We start from the raw sequence: 13,359 nt of genomic DNA, 5'->3' as shown, positions 1-13,359 counted from the left end.
AGAGAGACAAAGCACTTTGCAAACCTTAGAGCACCATATAAATAGCAATTATTATTATAGATTTAAAATACAATATGTGTATATACAAGCTTTAAAAGGTAATAATAAATTGATATTACTCTTTATGTATCTTCCTTCTCTTGCTTTTGTGCACTTTATATAATGAGATATTAATGCTCTTTTTCCCCATGTCCAATATTCCCTATCAATTCACATTTCTATCCAGGGATTGTCACTAGAAAGTGACAGTCATAATTGTTTATGTTGTTGTTTTAAGAAAAGCTAAAAAAATAATAATAATAATAATAACTTTTTAAAGTTTAAAACAAAACACCAAATGTAAAGGAATTATGCATCTAAATGTATAAATATGACCTCAGATATTAAACTCTTTAAATAACAATTTCCCAAAGTTCAATGAAAACTTGATCTAAATCAGATTTGTACAAACTTCCTGAGGCATATCTAAAACCATGAGAATGTCTAAGTGAAAATTTTTTGCACTCAAATTATTTTGAGAGATTTTATATGTATAAATAAAGGTAGTTTTAAACAAAAAAGTTTACAGCAAATGTAACTAAGAACATAAGTCATTAGAAATAATAGAAAAACTAATTATAATATTTAAAAGATAAATAGAAATTAGTGTCTTAAAGTCAGCTATCAAAAATAATCCAAATGTACACTTACATAAAGTCAGCTTAGTCTTTGTTTTTTTTTTTGATGAGGAAATGGAATTAAAATACTTGCTTGGGTCACACAGCTAGTTAAGTGTTTAAGGTCTTTACTCACATTTGAACTCAAGTCCTTGTGACTTTGGCACCAGTGTCTTTTTTTTTTTTTTTTTTTTTTTTTTTAGGCTCCAGAGAGGAATATAATATTTGATTCATAAAAAATATTAATCATAACATATACACAAGGAAAACATACAAGGACAGGAGAACAATCATTCTGGAAGGCACCTGAAATATACCCCCTAAAGCTCTGACCTAGCAACTAGCCCTAACTACCACCAAAGAGAATAAAAAAGGGGGAAGAGGACTCCCATGTACAAAAATATTTTTGGCAGTTCTTTGGTGGTTGCAAAGAATTAGAAATTAAGGTTAGGGATGTTCATTGACTATGGAACGGTTAAGAAAAAGTTAGCTAATTTGAAATACTTATAACAGAACATGATGATACTATAAGGAATAATGAAGAAGAGAGTTTGAGAGAAACCTGGAAATAATTGGTATTAATTTATTATTATTAGAATCAAGAGAACAATTTATGCAACAACAATATTGTAAAGAAAAACAACTTTGAAAGACTTAACAACTCTGATCATTGCAATGACCCCAGCCATGTTTTCAAAGGACCAATGATAAGTATGATACCCCTTCCTGTTAGAGAGGCGATAGATTAAACATAAGAACTCAGACATACAATTTTTGGACATCGTCAATGGGGAACATTCTTCTGTTCTACTATATACATTTCTGATAAAGGTTTCAGTCTTTCTTTTTCCAATGCCCCTCACAAAGAAATTATAAATGTTTGTTCATTAGGAAAAAATGTTTCTAACTTTAAAACATATAGCCAAAGAAAAACATACAAATAATAGAAGCAGTGTATGATTATATGGATGAAGAACTGGCCTTGGAATAAGCAGTCTTGGGTTTAAGTTCTGCTTCTAATACATACTGTCTTTGTAATCATGGGCAGATCAAGATCACTTAAAACTACCACCAGGCGATTTTCTGAAACTCCTAAGTAACAGATAAGTTGTAATTCAAAGAGTAGAGAGAATTCCCGTAAGGGAAATTCCACATACCCAAAATCAGAGAAACAGAGTTGGAAAAGAGCTAAAATACCCTCTAATTCAAGCCACAAAAGAAAGGAATTTCCATCATAAAATACCCAACAAATGGATGTATAATAACAGGTTCAGACATTCAAGACTATGCTGAGAAGTTTGCATCAGCTAGGTGCCACAGAAGATAGTATACAGGGCTTAAGATAGTATACAGGGCTTAAAATAAGGAAGATTCCACTACACGAGTTCAAAATTACCTCAGATACTTAATAGTTGGGTGACTCTGGGCAAATCACTTAACTTCTGCCAGAAGAAAATGGCAAGCCACTCCAATAATTTCTGCCAAGAAAACTCCAAATATAGTCACCAGGAATCAGAGACAACTGAACAATAACAACAAAAAAGTTTTAATCAATAGATATTTAATTTGTCCTATTTTCAATTCAAATGCTTTTGGTTAAACACTGTTTGCCTTCAGCTTGCTTTGTTTTATTGCTAATTGCAATATAAAGTCAGAAAATACAGAGAATAAATTAGAGTCTCTGTGTTTTGTCAGAAATCCCAACTTGAGCAAAAAAAACTACACCTAGTACACAAGAGACAGGGAATGTGAATATAAATATTCAGAGGTAAACAACATTATACTTTATTTAGAGGGAAGAAAAACCAGATATAACTACCTTCTTTCTTTTTAGATTCAAATTATGAATTCAAAGAATTCAGAAAAATTCACTCACTAAGCATTGTGACCACTAAAGCACAGAATGCCAGTTTAGGAAGGGTGTCTTTTGTCACTGAAGATTCTCAAATATATGCTGTTTACATTGATAGCATATGTTAGCATTGCACAAAAATTCCATAGAACCCTAGTTTTGGGTGATAAGAACTGAGGTCCTATAAGAAAACCATTATTCTTTTTTTTTTCAATTTTATAATTTTTATTTACTAGATATATGCATGGGTAATTTTATAGCATTGACATTTGCCAAACCTTTTGTTCTATTTTCCCTCCTTCTCTTCCTCCCCCCCCCCATTGCAGGTTGACCAATACATGTTAAATATATTAAGTATAAATTAAATACAATATATGTATACATGTCCAAACAGTTGTTTTGCTTTACAAAAAGAATCAGACTTTGAAATAGTGTACAATTAGCCTGTGAAGGAAATCCAAAATGCAGACTTTGAAATAATGTACAATTAGCCTGTGAAAGAAATCCAAAATGCAGGCGGACAAAAATAGAGGAATTGGGAATTCTATGTAGTGGTTCATAGTCATCTCCCAGAGTTCTTTCACTGGGTATAGCTGGTTCAGTTTATTACTGCTCTATTGGAATTGATTTGTTTCATCTCATTATTGAGGATGGCCACATCCATCAGAATTGATCATCATATAGTATTGTTGTTGAAGTATATAATGACCTCTTGGTCTTGCTCATTTCACTCAGCATCAGTTCATGTAAGTCTCTCCAGGCCAAGAAAACCGTTATTCTAACGAAGGTGTCCAGCAAATTGAAGACAATAGTGTCACTGTCCAAATGTTGGGGGTGAACCCCTAGTACTGGCATTCTTCATCCTATTATCCATCCCAATTGTGAGAGATTTCTATACTGTTCCTTCTGACTTCCTTCTGATTATAAACTCAATCCCTGGGGATCCTTTTTCTCAGCACACACAGACATGAAACTTTCTACATAGCTATTTCACCAGTATATCTCCTCATGGTTTTTGTTTCCGATATTTGTCCCACACAATTCCCATTCATAACAGCCTACCACAAAGCCTTTCCCCCTCCACCTTACCCCAACACTACCAGGGAAAGGAAGGATAGTGAGCATTTACATTGTACAGTGCCAGGAACTTTAGAAATATCTCATTTGAGCCTCATAGTAACCCTGCAAGGTATTGTTATTTCTCCCATTTTGGAGTTGAGAAAACGAAACAAACAGATGTTAAATGACTTGTCCAACAAGGTCACTTAGTTAAAAAGGTCTGAGGCTAGATTTGAACTTCCAACACACTTTCTACTGTGCTACCAGTTGCTTCTATTATAGCACCCCTTCTTTACTACCTAATGTCTCTAATTCACATATCTACTATCTTTATTCAAAGAAGCATGACTGACTTATCTGTGAGCATGGGGAAGTCATTAAACCTTTTAGTTTTCTCATTTATAAAAAGATTTATCACTGTTGTGAGGATTGAATGGCATAATATATATATACATATATATTTTGTAAAATATTAAAACCTTATAGAAATAGTGAAAATATCAATATTATATTATTATATTAATAATATTAATTATATTGTATTAAATATTAATATTATAAAATATTAAAACCTTATAGAAATATCAAAATTATTTGTACCCTATAGCTACATAAAATATCTGCTTAATACATATTCTACCACTAGAGAATCTTCAGTAATAAAAGGCATCCTTCCTAAACTGGTGTTCTATGTTTAGTGGGTGAATTTTTCTGAATTCTTTGAATTTATAAATTCAATTTGAACCTAAAATGAAAGTAGTAAATGTATCCAGTTTTTCTTCTCTCTAGGCAGAGCACAATGTTATTTATCTCCAAATATTTAGATTCAAATGTCTAAATTATGCACACCTTTCACTATCAATTTTTTATTTTAACTGTATCCAAACCACTTCTTTTTTGCCTGTTTTAATTTTTATTTTAATTACAGTGCCCACCATGTATTCTCCCTTCTCCTTTGCATCTTCTCTTCTCCAACAGAAAAATAAAAACAATAAATGGTGAAGATCAATTTCAACTAATTTTGATACATTAACAGTAATGTTTACCTGAACCACAGGTTACTACATTCTATGGAATTCACTGCAAAGAGTAATCTCAAAAATGGAAGAAATATGAGGCCATACTGTCTAACTCTTGCATACACACAAATCCTCTCAACTAATCATTTAGCCTTTGCATAAATACCTCTATTTACTATTTACTAAGGGTTAATCTTCTATATAGGTAGCCCATTCTATTTTTGGATAGTTCTAACTCCAGAAATAATAGGAAAATTTGCTTTATCATTGTTTCTACGTCTGTTATAAGACAAGTAGAATGAGTCTAGTCCTCTTTCACATGACAGCCTTTCAAATACATAAATTCAACACTGGGGTTTCTCCCCTCTGACTGGAATGAGTAGAAATTATGTAAACAGAGTTCTTCCCTAATCCTCTACTATGAAGAATGGGGGGGGGGGGGTTAGGAACACAGCAAAAAATCAAATTCATCTCATAATTTCTCAACTAGCTGAACTCATGGGTTTTAGTATCTTTAGAAACTCATCATTCTGCATGGTGAAATCAATTCTGACTCATATCTCCATCAGTTATTTCTTACCTTGATAGTACTTTATCATGCTCCTGAGCAGGATATTACCTTCTCCCAACTCCCACAACCCTCAGCTTTAGTATGTTACCTCTCCTATTAGGCAGAAGAGGCTTGAAAAGAAGGGCTGTCTTATGCCTCTTTGTGACCCCAGCATTTATAGCACTGTACCTAATAACAAGAGGTACTTAATATATGTTTATTACCCTATAATTCCTCTACTGCCTATGGGCTTGCCCATATGCCCTGGACTATTATTCTGTAACTTTCCTCTTTCATTTCTCTAGGGTATTTTGGATCCCTCTTTGTCATTTTATCAGTTTCTATGAATTAAATGATCTCTATCTATATTGTCACCTCCAGAGATGATTCCCAAATCTATATATTCAATCTCTATATATCCAACTTTCTCCTGAATTCCAAGCTAATATCTACAACATCCCTTAGTTAGTCAGGATGAGTTTCCTTTAAATTTTTATATTAGCAATTACTATGGAGTAGGCAATGTGAGTCATCTCAAACTAAACATGTCCACAACAAAACTCATTTTCTTTCCTCCCAAACTAACCCATCTTTCAAACTTTCCTATTACTATTGAGAATACCATCATCCTCTCAGTTACCCAGGTTCACAACCTCAGCATTGTAGATGACTTGCCACTTTGTCCTTAATCCATTTTTCTAATTAGTTACTAGATATTGTAGACAGACAGACCTGATGGCAAGAGAAAATCTAAAGTCATTAGCCACCTGTGAACTTAACTATTTTTAAATAAAATTGTTTCACTAATTGCTGCTGCTACAACAAATACTACTAATAATAACAATAGTAACAGCAGCATTTATATAATACTTCTATATACCAGGCATTGTGATAAATGCTTTGAAAATATTATCTCAATTTGATCTTCCCCACAATCCTGTGAGTCAGGTACCATTATTATCCCCCACTTTACTATAGAGAAAACTGAAGCAAACAGAGGTTAAGTGACTGGTGTAGTGTTAGGTTCTTACTAAGTTCTAAGTTGATACTTAACAATTCTCTAGTTCACACCTTTAGTTTCCAGCCTTTAAGGGGAGTTTACCCCTTTGAACTTCTGAGGAGGAGTTTACATATGAAAAGGAGTTTACACAACCTTTAAAAGGAGCAAATTCATTGGTTGAAGTAATTTTCCCACAAGCTCTTGAGTTCTCACACGCCCATTCTCTGGGAGGATAAAAGAAGACAACATTGAGCAAGGAGTTAGTCTACTCTGGGACAGAGTTGAGAGGGCTGTCTGGAGGAAGAAGGGTCAAGTCTGGGATTGAGTTGAGTCAGTAGATTTCCTCCCAGAGAGCAATTGGCAGTTTCTGGAGACAACAGAACATTACAGTGTAGGATTACAAAACTAGTTAGTACCTGGAGCCAAATCTAAACTCAGGACCTCCTACCTCCAGGCCCATTGTTTTATCCACTAAACTATCAGCTACCTACTTCCTGGAACATAGTAGATACTTAATAATTACTTGTTGATTGATATAGATTGAATTTCAAGATTCTTCACTGCTATTCTTTTCTTATTGTAGCTCTTCTCTAGGACAGGGAGGTATGAAGTTTGTGAACTTGTTTTTTAAAAATATTTTGACAAGTGTAGGTCAACATAATTGGTTTCTTCAGTAATCCCTTTATTTTTTTTTATGCATTTAAAAGCACATTCTGAGAAGAGATCCATTGCTTTACAATATCTATGACACACACAAACAAGAAAGAATCTCTGCTCTATAGTATCTAATAATAGAATCAGCTTCTTTTGGCATCATTTTTTATGATAAAAATCCAATTCTATATTTCAAGCTTTATCTCCCACTTTATGGATTAGATATATTCCAGAAAAGCTTCCTTTAATTGGACTATTATGATAATAATAACAACATCAAACATTTATATAGTGCCTACTATGTGTTGAAACTGCTGAGTACTTTATAATTATCATCTCATTTAAGCTTTCACAACAACCCTGGGAAGCAGGTACTACTTTTATGCCCATTTTTACAGATGAGGACAATGAGGCAGAGTTTAAATAACTTGCCCAAGATCACATAGCTACTAATCCACTGAGGCTGAATCTGAACTTTGTCTAAGCCTCCAGGTCTGGGGCCTATCTTACTGCAGCATCAAGCTGCCTCCATATCCATTATAAAATTCTAATTCCAAAACATTTTAAATTTTTTATTTTAAATAAAATAAACTTTGCTTTGGGAAAAGAGGAGGCCAGGACTGTAATTAACCTCATACCATCCTGAACATATGGAGTATCCCTTAGTTAAAGACAAAGTATGAAAATTGTGGGCTCTTTACATTTTATCAATGATTTCTTCCCCAACCACTTCTTCATTTACTCCCAAAACAATCCCAAAATTATTTACCACTTCATTGTTTTTTTTTCTAGTTATTTACCATATGCAATAGTGTTAAGCTGCAATCATACACACACACACACACACACACACACACACACACACACACAGAGAGCACCACTAAGACATAGTTCGGAGTTTAAATTCTTCAAATGTAAGCCTTTAAATTAAATAATATAAATGATTTCCTAATCTATGAAGTATGTACATTTTAAATCCATAATAAGATTCCCCTGGAAATTTGCCCAAATCATGTTTTCTTTGAGGACCAATTAACTTTGACAATTACTTTTTATAGGTTTCATAAATTGTGAAAGATAGCAAAGAATAGTGGATAAAGAATTATATCATAAGTCAGAAGACATGGCTTCATATTCTACACAGAATGGCTATGTGACTATACAAATTTTTAACCTCTCAGTACTCTAAACAATTCTCTGGGACTTCAAGTTTTAAAGAACATGTCAAGTTATATTGATAAAGGTAGTTTCCATAACTGTTAATTCCCTATGCCAATGAAATTACAAGTCTAATTCTTAAAATTTTTGTTGCTGTTTAGTTATTTTAATCATGTTCAATTCTTCATAACCTTAATTGGGGTTTCCCTGACAAAGGAAACCTAGAATATAATTTCCTTCTCCAGTTCTTTTTACAGATGAGGGAAACTGAGGCAAATACATTTAAGTAACTTGACCAGAGTTGAAGTGTCTGAGGCTAGATTTAAACTTATCAAGTCTTAATGACTCTAGGCCCAGCACTTTATTATTACCACTGCATGGAAAAGATTTACATGATGTGATGCAGAGTTAAGTAAGCAGAGCCAAAAGAACAATATATACAATGACTATGATGGTGTAATTGGAAAGAACCATCACCACAAAACAATCAAAAGTCAATGTTGCCAATTTACAAAAAATAAATTTGGCCCCTATTCTTTTCCAGAAATGAGAAGCCCACAGGAGCTGGCAGCTTTATATATTTTTCTCAGACTTTTTTCAATGTATTTAATGGTTTTGAAAATCTCCATCTGTTTTCAAAAATGTATTTTGTTATATGGGATGGTTCTCTGGGAAAAAGGAGGGATATTAGGAGAAATTTTAACAATGTGAAAATAAGACATTAATAAAAATTTATTTTCAAAAATAAAATGAGTGTGTATGTGAAAGAGAGAGGGAGAGAGAGAGAGAGAGAGAGAGAGAGAGAGAGAGAGAGAGAGAGAGAGAGAGAGAGAGAGAGAGAGAGAGAGAGAGAGAGACACAAAGACAGAGAGACATAAATGAAGGGAATGGCTCATTAACTGGCATGATATGAAACTGTACCAGAATATTATTATGCTATAAGAAATGAAGAAAGGAAGTTTTATATGAACTTATATGTGGAACTTACACGAGAAGTTATTTGAATTGATGTTAAGTGAAGTGAACAGAAAAGGGGAATAAATTACACACTTAACAGCATCACTGCAAAAATAATCAACTGTAAAATATTTTGATACTCTAATCAATCAATATAATGATCCACCATAATTCTAAAGGATTCAGGATGAAAAACTCATGATTATAAAAAAATGCTATCAACTTCCAGATAGAGAACTGATGGGTTTAGAGTGCTGACTAAAGCATATTTTTGTCTCTTTTTCTTTCCCTTTTCCCCCTGAACATGGCTAAAGGAAAAATTATGTTTTTCATGACTTCACATGTATAGATACCCCTTTTCAAGGGGTACTGGAAAAGGTGGAAGAAGGGAAAGATTTAGGAACTGAAAATAAAATTAAACTGGAAAAAAAAAAAACAAACCAAAAACACACAGACCGATAACATAGTAGCTTAATGGAAAGAATGTTAAGAGTTGTAGTCAAAAAATTTGGATTAATATTAGTTTGTAAATTTATCGGTTATGTGACAGGAAGGCCTTGGGAAAAATCACCACTTTTCTAAGCCTCAGGTTACAGTTAATAATTTGTAAAATGGACACTTGTATTACTTACCACATAAGGTTATTGTGAGGAAAATATCTTGTAAGCCTTAAAACATTACATGACTTGCATCATTAATATTATGTATAGTAAATAATCCCACAAAGATTTTTGTTCTTCCCCAGTCAATAATAGCTACTTGTTTGCATTCAAACATTTATTAAGAGTTCACTATGTGCCAGGAATGATGAAAAGCACTAAGGATACAAAAAAAGGCAAAAATTGATTTATGATCAAATGTCATACATTGCTTAAATCAATGACACAAGATAAGAAATTATTCATCCAAAAATGATACATAACTGTTCCAAGAAGCTTGCATTCTAAAAAAATGTTTTGCCACAGTTACTGTGGCAATGCATATATACATATGGATTAATTCAACGAACTTTCCTTCAAACTGAATACTGAAGAAGGCAACAGGCCTACTTCATCTACTTGATTTTTACTGTTAGGATCTTTAAATGGAATATCTTAAAACAAATGTGGATCTCATTTTAGAAAACCTGAACTACTCTGGGTGCTATATCCTTTGTAAATAGGAACATCTGGAGGAAATCACCAACCATATGGAACCCTGTTTCCATCTGGAAATTCTCTATGATAGTGGCAAAAAGTTTTGCCAAGGATACAATTCCATTAGAACTCTTAATTGATTATATTATTTATAACAGGTATTATATGTCTTGCCTTCTCAATAGATGGAGAGAGAAGTAGAGGGAGGTAAAAAATTTGCAGCTGAAAAATCAAAAACAATTTAATGATGGTTGACGTTGATAATTAATAAGTATCTGTCATTATAGCAGTAAAAGAATATCATCAGGATAAATTTAAAACTTAAGGGACCTCAGAGACAGTCTACTACAATTCCCTCATTTTACAGACAAGATTAATGAGACCAGATAAGTGATCTGCCCATAATCACATAAACAATAACTATAAGAAACAGGATTTGAACCCCAATTTCATGATACCAAGTCACCCAACACTGGATGACTTCTGAAGTCCCTTTCAGTTCTAAACCTGAGGGTATGTTATTTCTAATCAATTGCTCCTAAAGGCATAACTAGAAACAAAAGGCAGTTGTTACAGAAGGGCTGACCTAGGTAAGATATGAAGTCCATAGTTTTGTAGAAGGATCCAGATTTCCACTATGAAAAGATATCTAGATGGCTTAGTGGATGGAGCAATGGGCCTGGAATCAGAAAGACATGAGTTCAAATCCAGCCTCAGACACTTACTAACTAATAACAGCATCTACCTTCCAAGGTTACTGTACAGATCAAATGAGATAATTATAAGGCACTAAACATAGCACTATATAAATATTAGCTACTATTAAGCAAAGGCTAGATGACCACTTTTTTTAAAAAAGCACATTCTACAAAGAACTGGAGGTAGCTAGGTGGATCAGTGGACACTGGGGTAGAGTCAAGAAGACCTGAATTCAAATCCATCGTTAGCCACTTAATCTTTTTGCCTTTATTTCCTGCAGAAGGAAATGGCAAACCATTCTATTATCTTTGCCAAGAAAATCCCATGCAGGGACACAAAGAGTTATTACATGACTAAACAACTAAATAATAAAAAGTTCTCAGTCATGTATATGACAGACCTTTGGAGTTTCTTCTAATTCTGAAGCTCTGTGAATCCTCCACAAATAACATAACAAACAGTACACAAGGGAAGCTGCCATTTTCTTCCTTAAAAAGGTCCCAAGAGGAAACTTCATATTGATTTCTGTGATGAGGGGGTTCAATGGACTACTATGTAACTTAAGTTTTTCCAACTAGCCATTATAACAGTTAAATATAAAAAAGGCTTTATAGGTTTTATAAGAAGTTTGGGAAATCCTTCAGAATAGGCCTGATTCAGTAAAATATAACCTCTTTGAGGGTGAGAACTGTTTTTTTGTTTTTATTTTAACATCCCTCTGAGCCAAGCCAAGTTCCTAACACATCAAGAGTGCTTAAAAAAAAAAAAATGTTCATTCAATTATTTAATTAAATCTGGACAATAAAATAGTATAGCAAAAAAAGCGCTAAATTTGGAGTCAGAGGATCTTGGTTCCAATCCCGATATAACAACTGGTTACCTTAAGACAATCATCTAAGCATTTAAGAGTCTGTGAGTTTCCGCAATATTAAAATATTAAGGTTGGATTCCAAAATTACTTTTGGCACCTCTTCGATACTATTATTTTCGGAATAACTGATTCAATACATAAGCATTTATCGAAAGTTTTACCATGTAAACAGTCCTTTGCTAGACACTAGAGATAAAAAAAAAAAAAAAAAAAAAAAAAATCTCAAAACAGTCCATACCCATGAGGACTTTATATTCTCATAAATAAGTAAGCATAACTTGTATTCAGGATAAATTTGAATAAATTTCTGAAGGCTAGAGAACAAGAACAATTCAGGTAAACCAAGCAAAGCCTCTGTAGGTAGCAGCATTTGAACTGAGCCTGGAATCATGGATTCCAAGCAGCAAGAGGAAGGAAGAAGGGCATTCCACACATGAGGAAGAGATTGTGCAAAAGCATGGAGGCAGGAGATAAAATATTATGTATAAGGAATAGAATGTAAATCACTATGATTGAAAACAAGAATACAACAGGAAGGTATCATTTTAGAAAAAGGTTAGAGAATCAGATTGTAAAAGGTTTTGCCAAAGAAAAAGATTCAGGAAACAGGGAGAATTGTACTTTAAGAATATTAATTAGGGGCCAATACAGACAACAAAGTAATCTAGAAGCAGAGATCTAATTACTTAGGTCTTAGGAGAAGTGGTATGGACCTGAACTATGGTAGTGGTCCTGTGAGAAAAGAAAAGAATATTTTGTGGAGACTTGGCAACTGATCAGATAGGAGACTGATGAGGAAGCAAGATAGTTGCCTAGCTGAAAAATGATCAAAGAATATAAACAGGAAGTTTTCAGAAGAAAAATAATAAAGCTATCTATAGTTATATGAAAAAATGTCCTAAATCAATATTGACTAGGGAAAGGCAAATTAAAACAATTCTCAAGGGACCACTTCACAATAATCAAAAATGACAAATACCGGAGGATATGAGGAAAGAATAGGTACACTAATGAATTGTTGCTGGAAAGGTGAACTGATCCAACCATTCTGAAGAATTTACAAAACTACACCCCAAGGGCTATAAAACTGTGCATATGCTTTAACCCAGCAATGTTCTTTGACCCAGCAATACCACTTAAAAAATCTGTATTTCAAGGAGGTCAAAGGAAAGAGACCACTCTTTTTGCAAGAGGGAGGAGGGACAAAGAAATGGACATTTAAAGGATGCTTATCAATTGGGTTCAAATGGGTTGAACAAGTTTTGGCATATGACTATGATGGAGAATTATTGTGAGGATGTGGTTTCAGAAAAAATGGCAAAACCTATGAACTGATGCAAAGTGAAGAAAGAACTATGAAATCACTGTACACAGTAATAGCAAAATTGTAGTGATGATCAACTGTGAAAGACTTGGGTTGCTCTGAGACAATTTCAAAGGACTAATGATGAAAAAATATTATCTACCTCTAGGGAAAGAATTGATGAATTTTGAATAAAAATAGGAGGATAATTTCCTCTCTTTATTTTCCTTGATATTTTTTTTTTTAGAAATACGGATAATATGGAAAGTGTTTTGCAAGATTCTACATTTATAAATATCATAATGCTTGCCTTCTCAGTGAGTCAGTGAAGGGAGTGGAAAGAAAGGAGAGTATTGAGAATTCAACTTTTTTTTTTTTCTTTTTGCATGGCTAATTTTTCAACATTGACCCTTTCAAAACTTTCTGTTCAAAATTTTTTTCTCTT

At 33.3% G+C, this 13,359-nt stretch overlaps 1 protein-coding gene across 4 annotated transcripts in view; it reads right to left on the bottom strand.

Annotated features, from left to right (window-relative positions):
• EPC2 (enhancer of polycomb homolog 2) overlaps positions 1 to 13,359 on the bottom strand; it is a 160,436-nt gene that overhangs the window by 71,877 nt on the left and 75,200 nt on the right. The window lies entirely within an intron of this gene.

The sequence above is a fragment of the Sminthopsis crassicaudata genome, chromosome 3, assembly GCF_048593235.1.
Source record: "Sminthopsis crassicaudata isolate SCR6 chromosome 3, ASM4859323v1, whole genome shotgun sequence".
Lineage (NCBI taxonomy): Eukaryota > Metazoa > Chordata > Mammalia > Dasyuromorphia > Dasyuridae > Sminthopsis > Sminthopsis crassicaudata.
The sequence above is the reverse complement of the archived record's forward strand: the minus strand, read 5'-3'. Positions and strand labels throughout refer to the sequence as shown.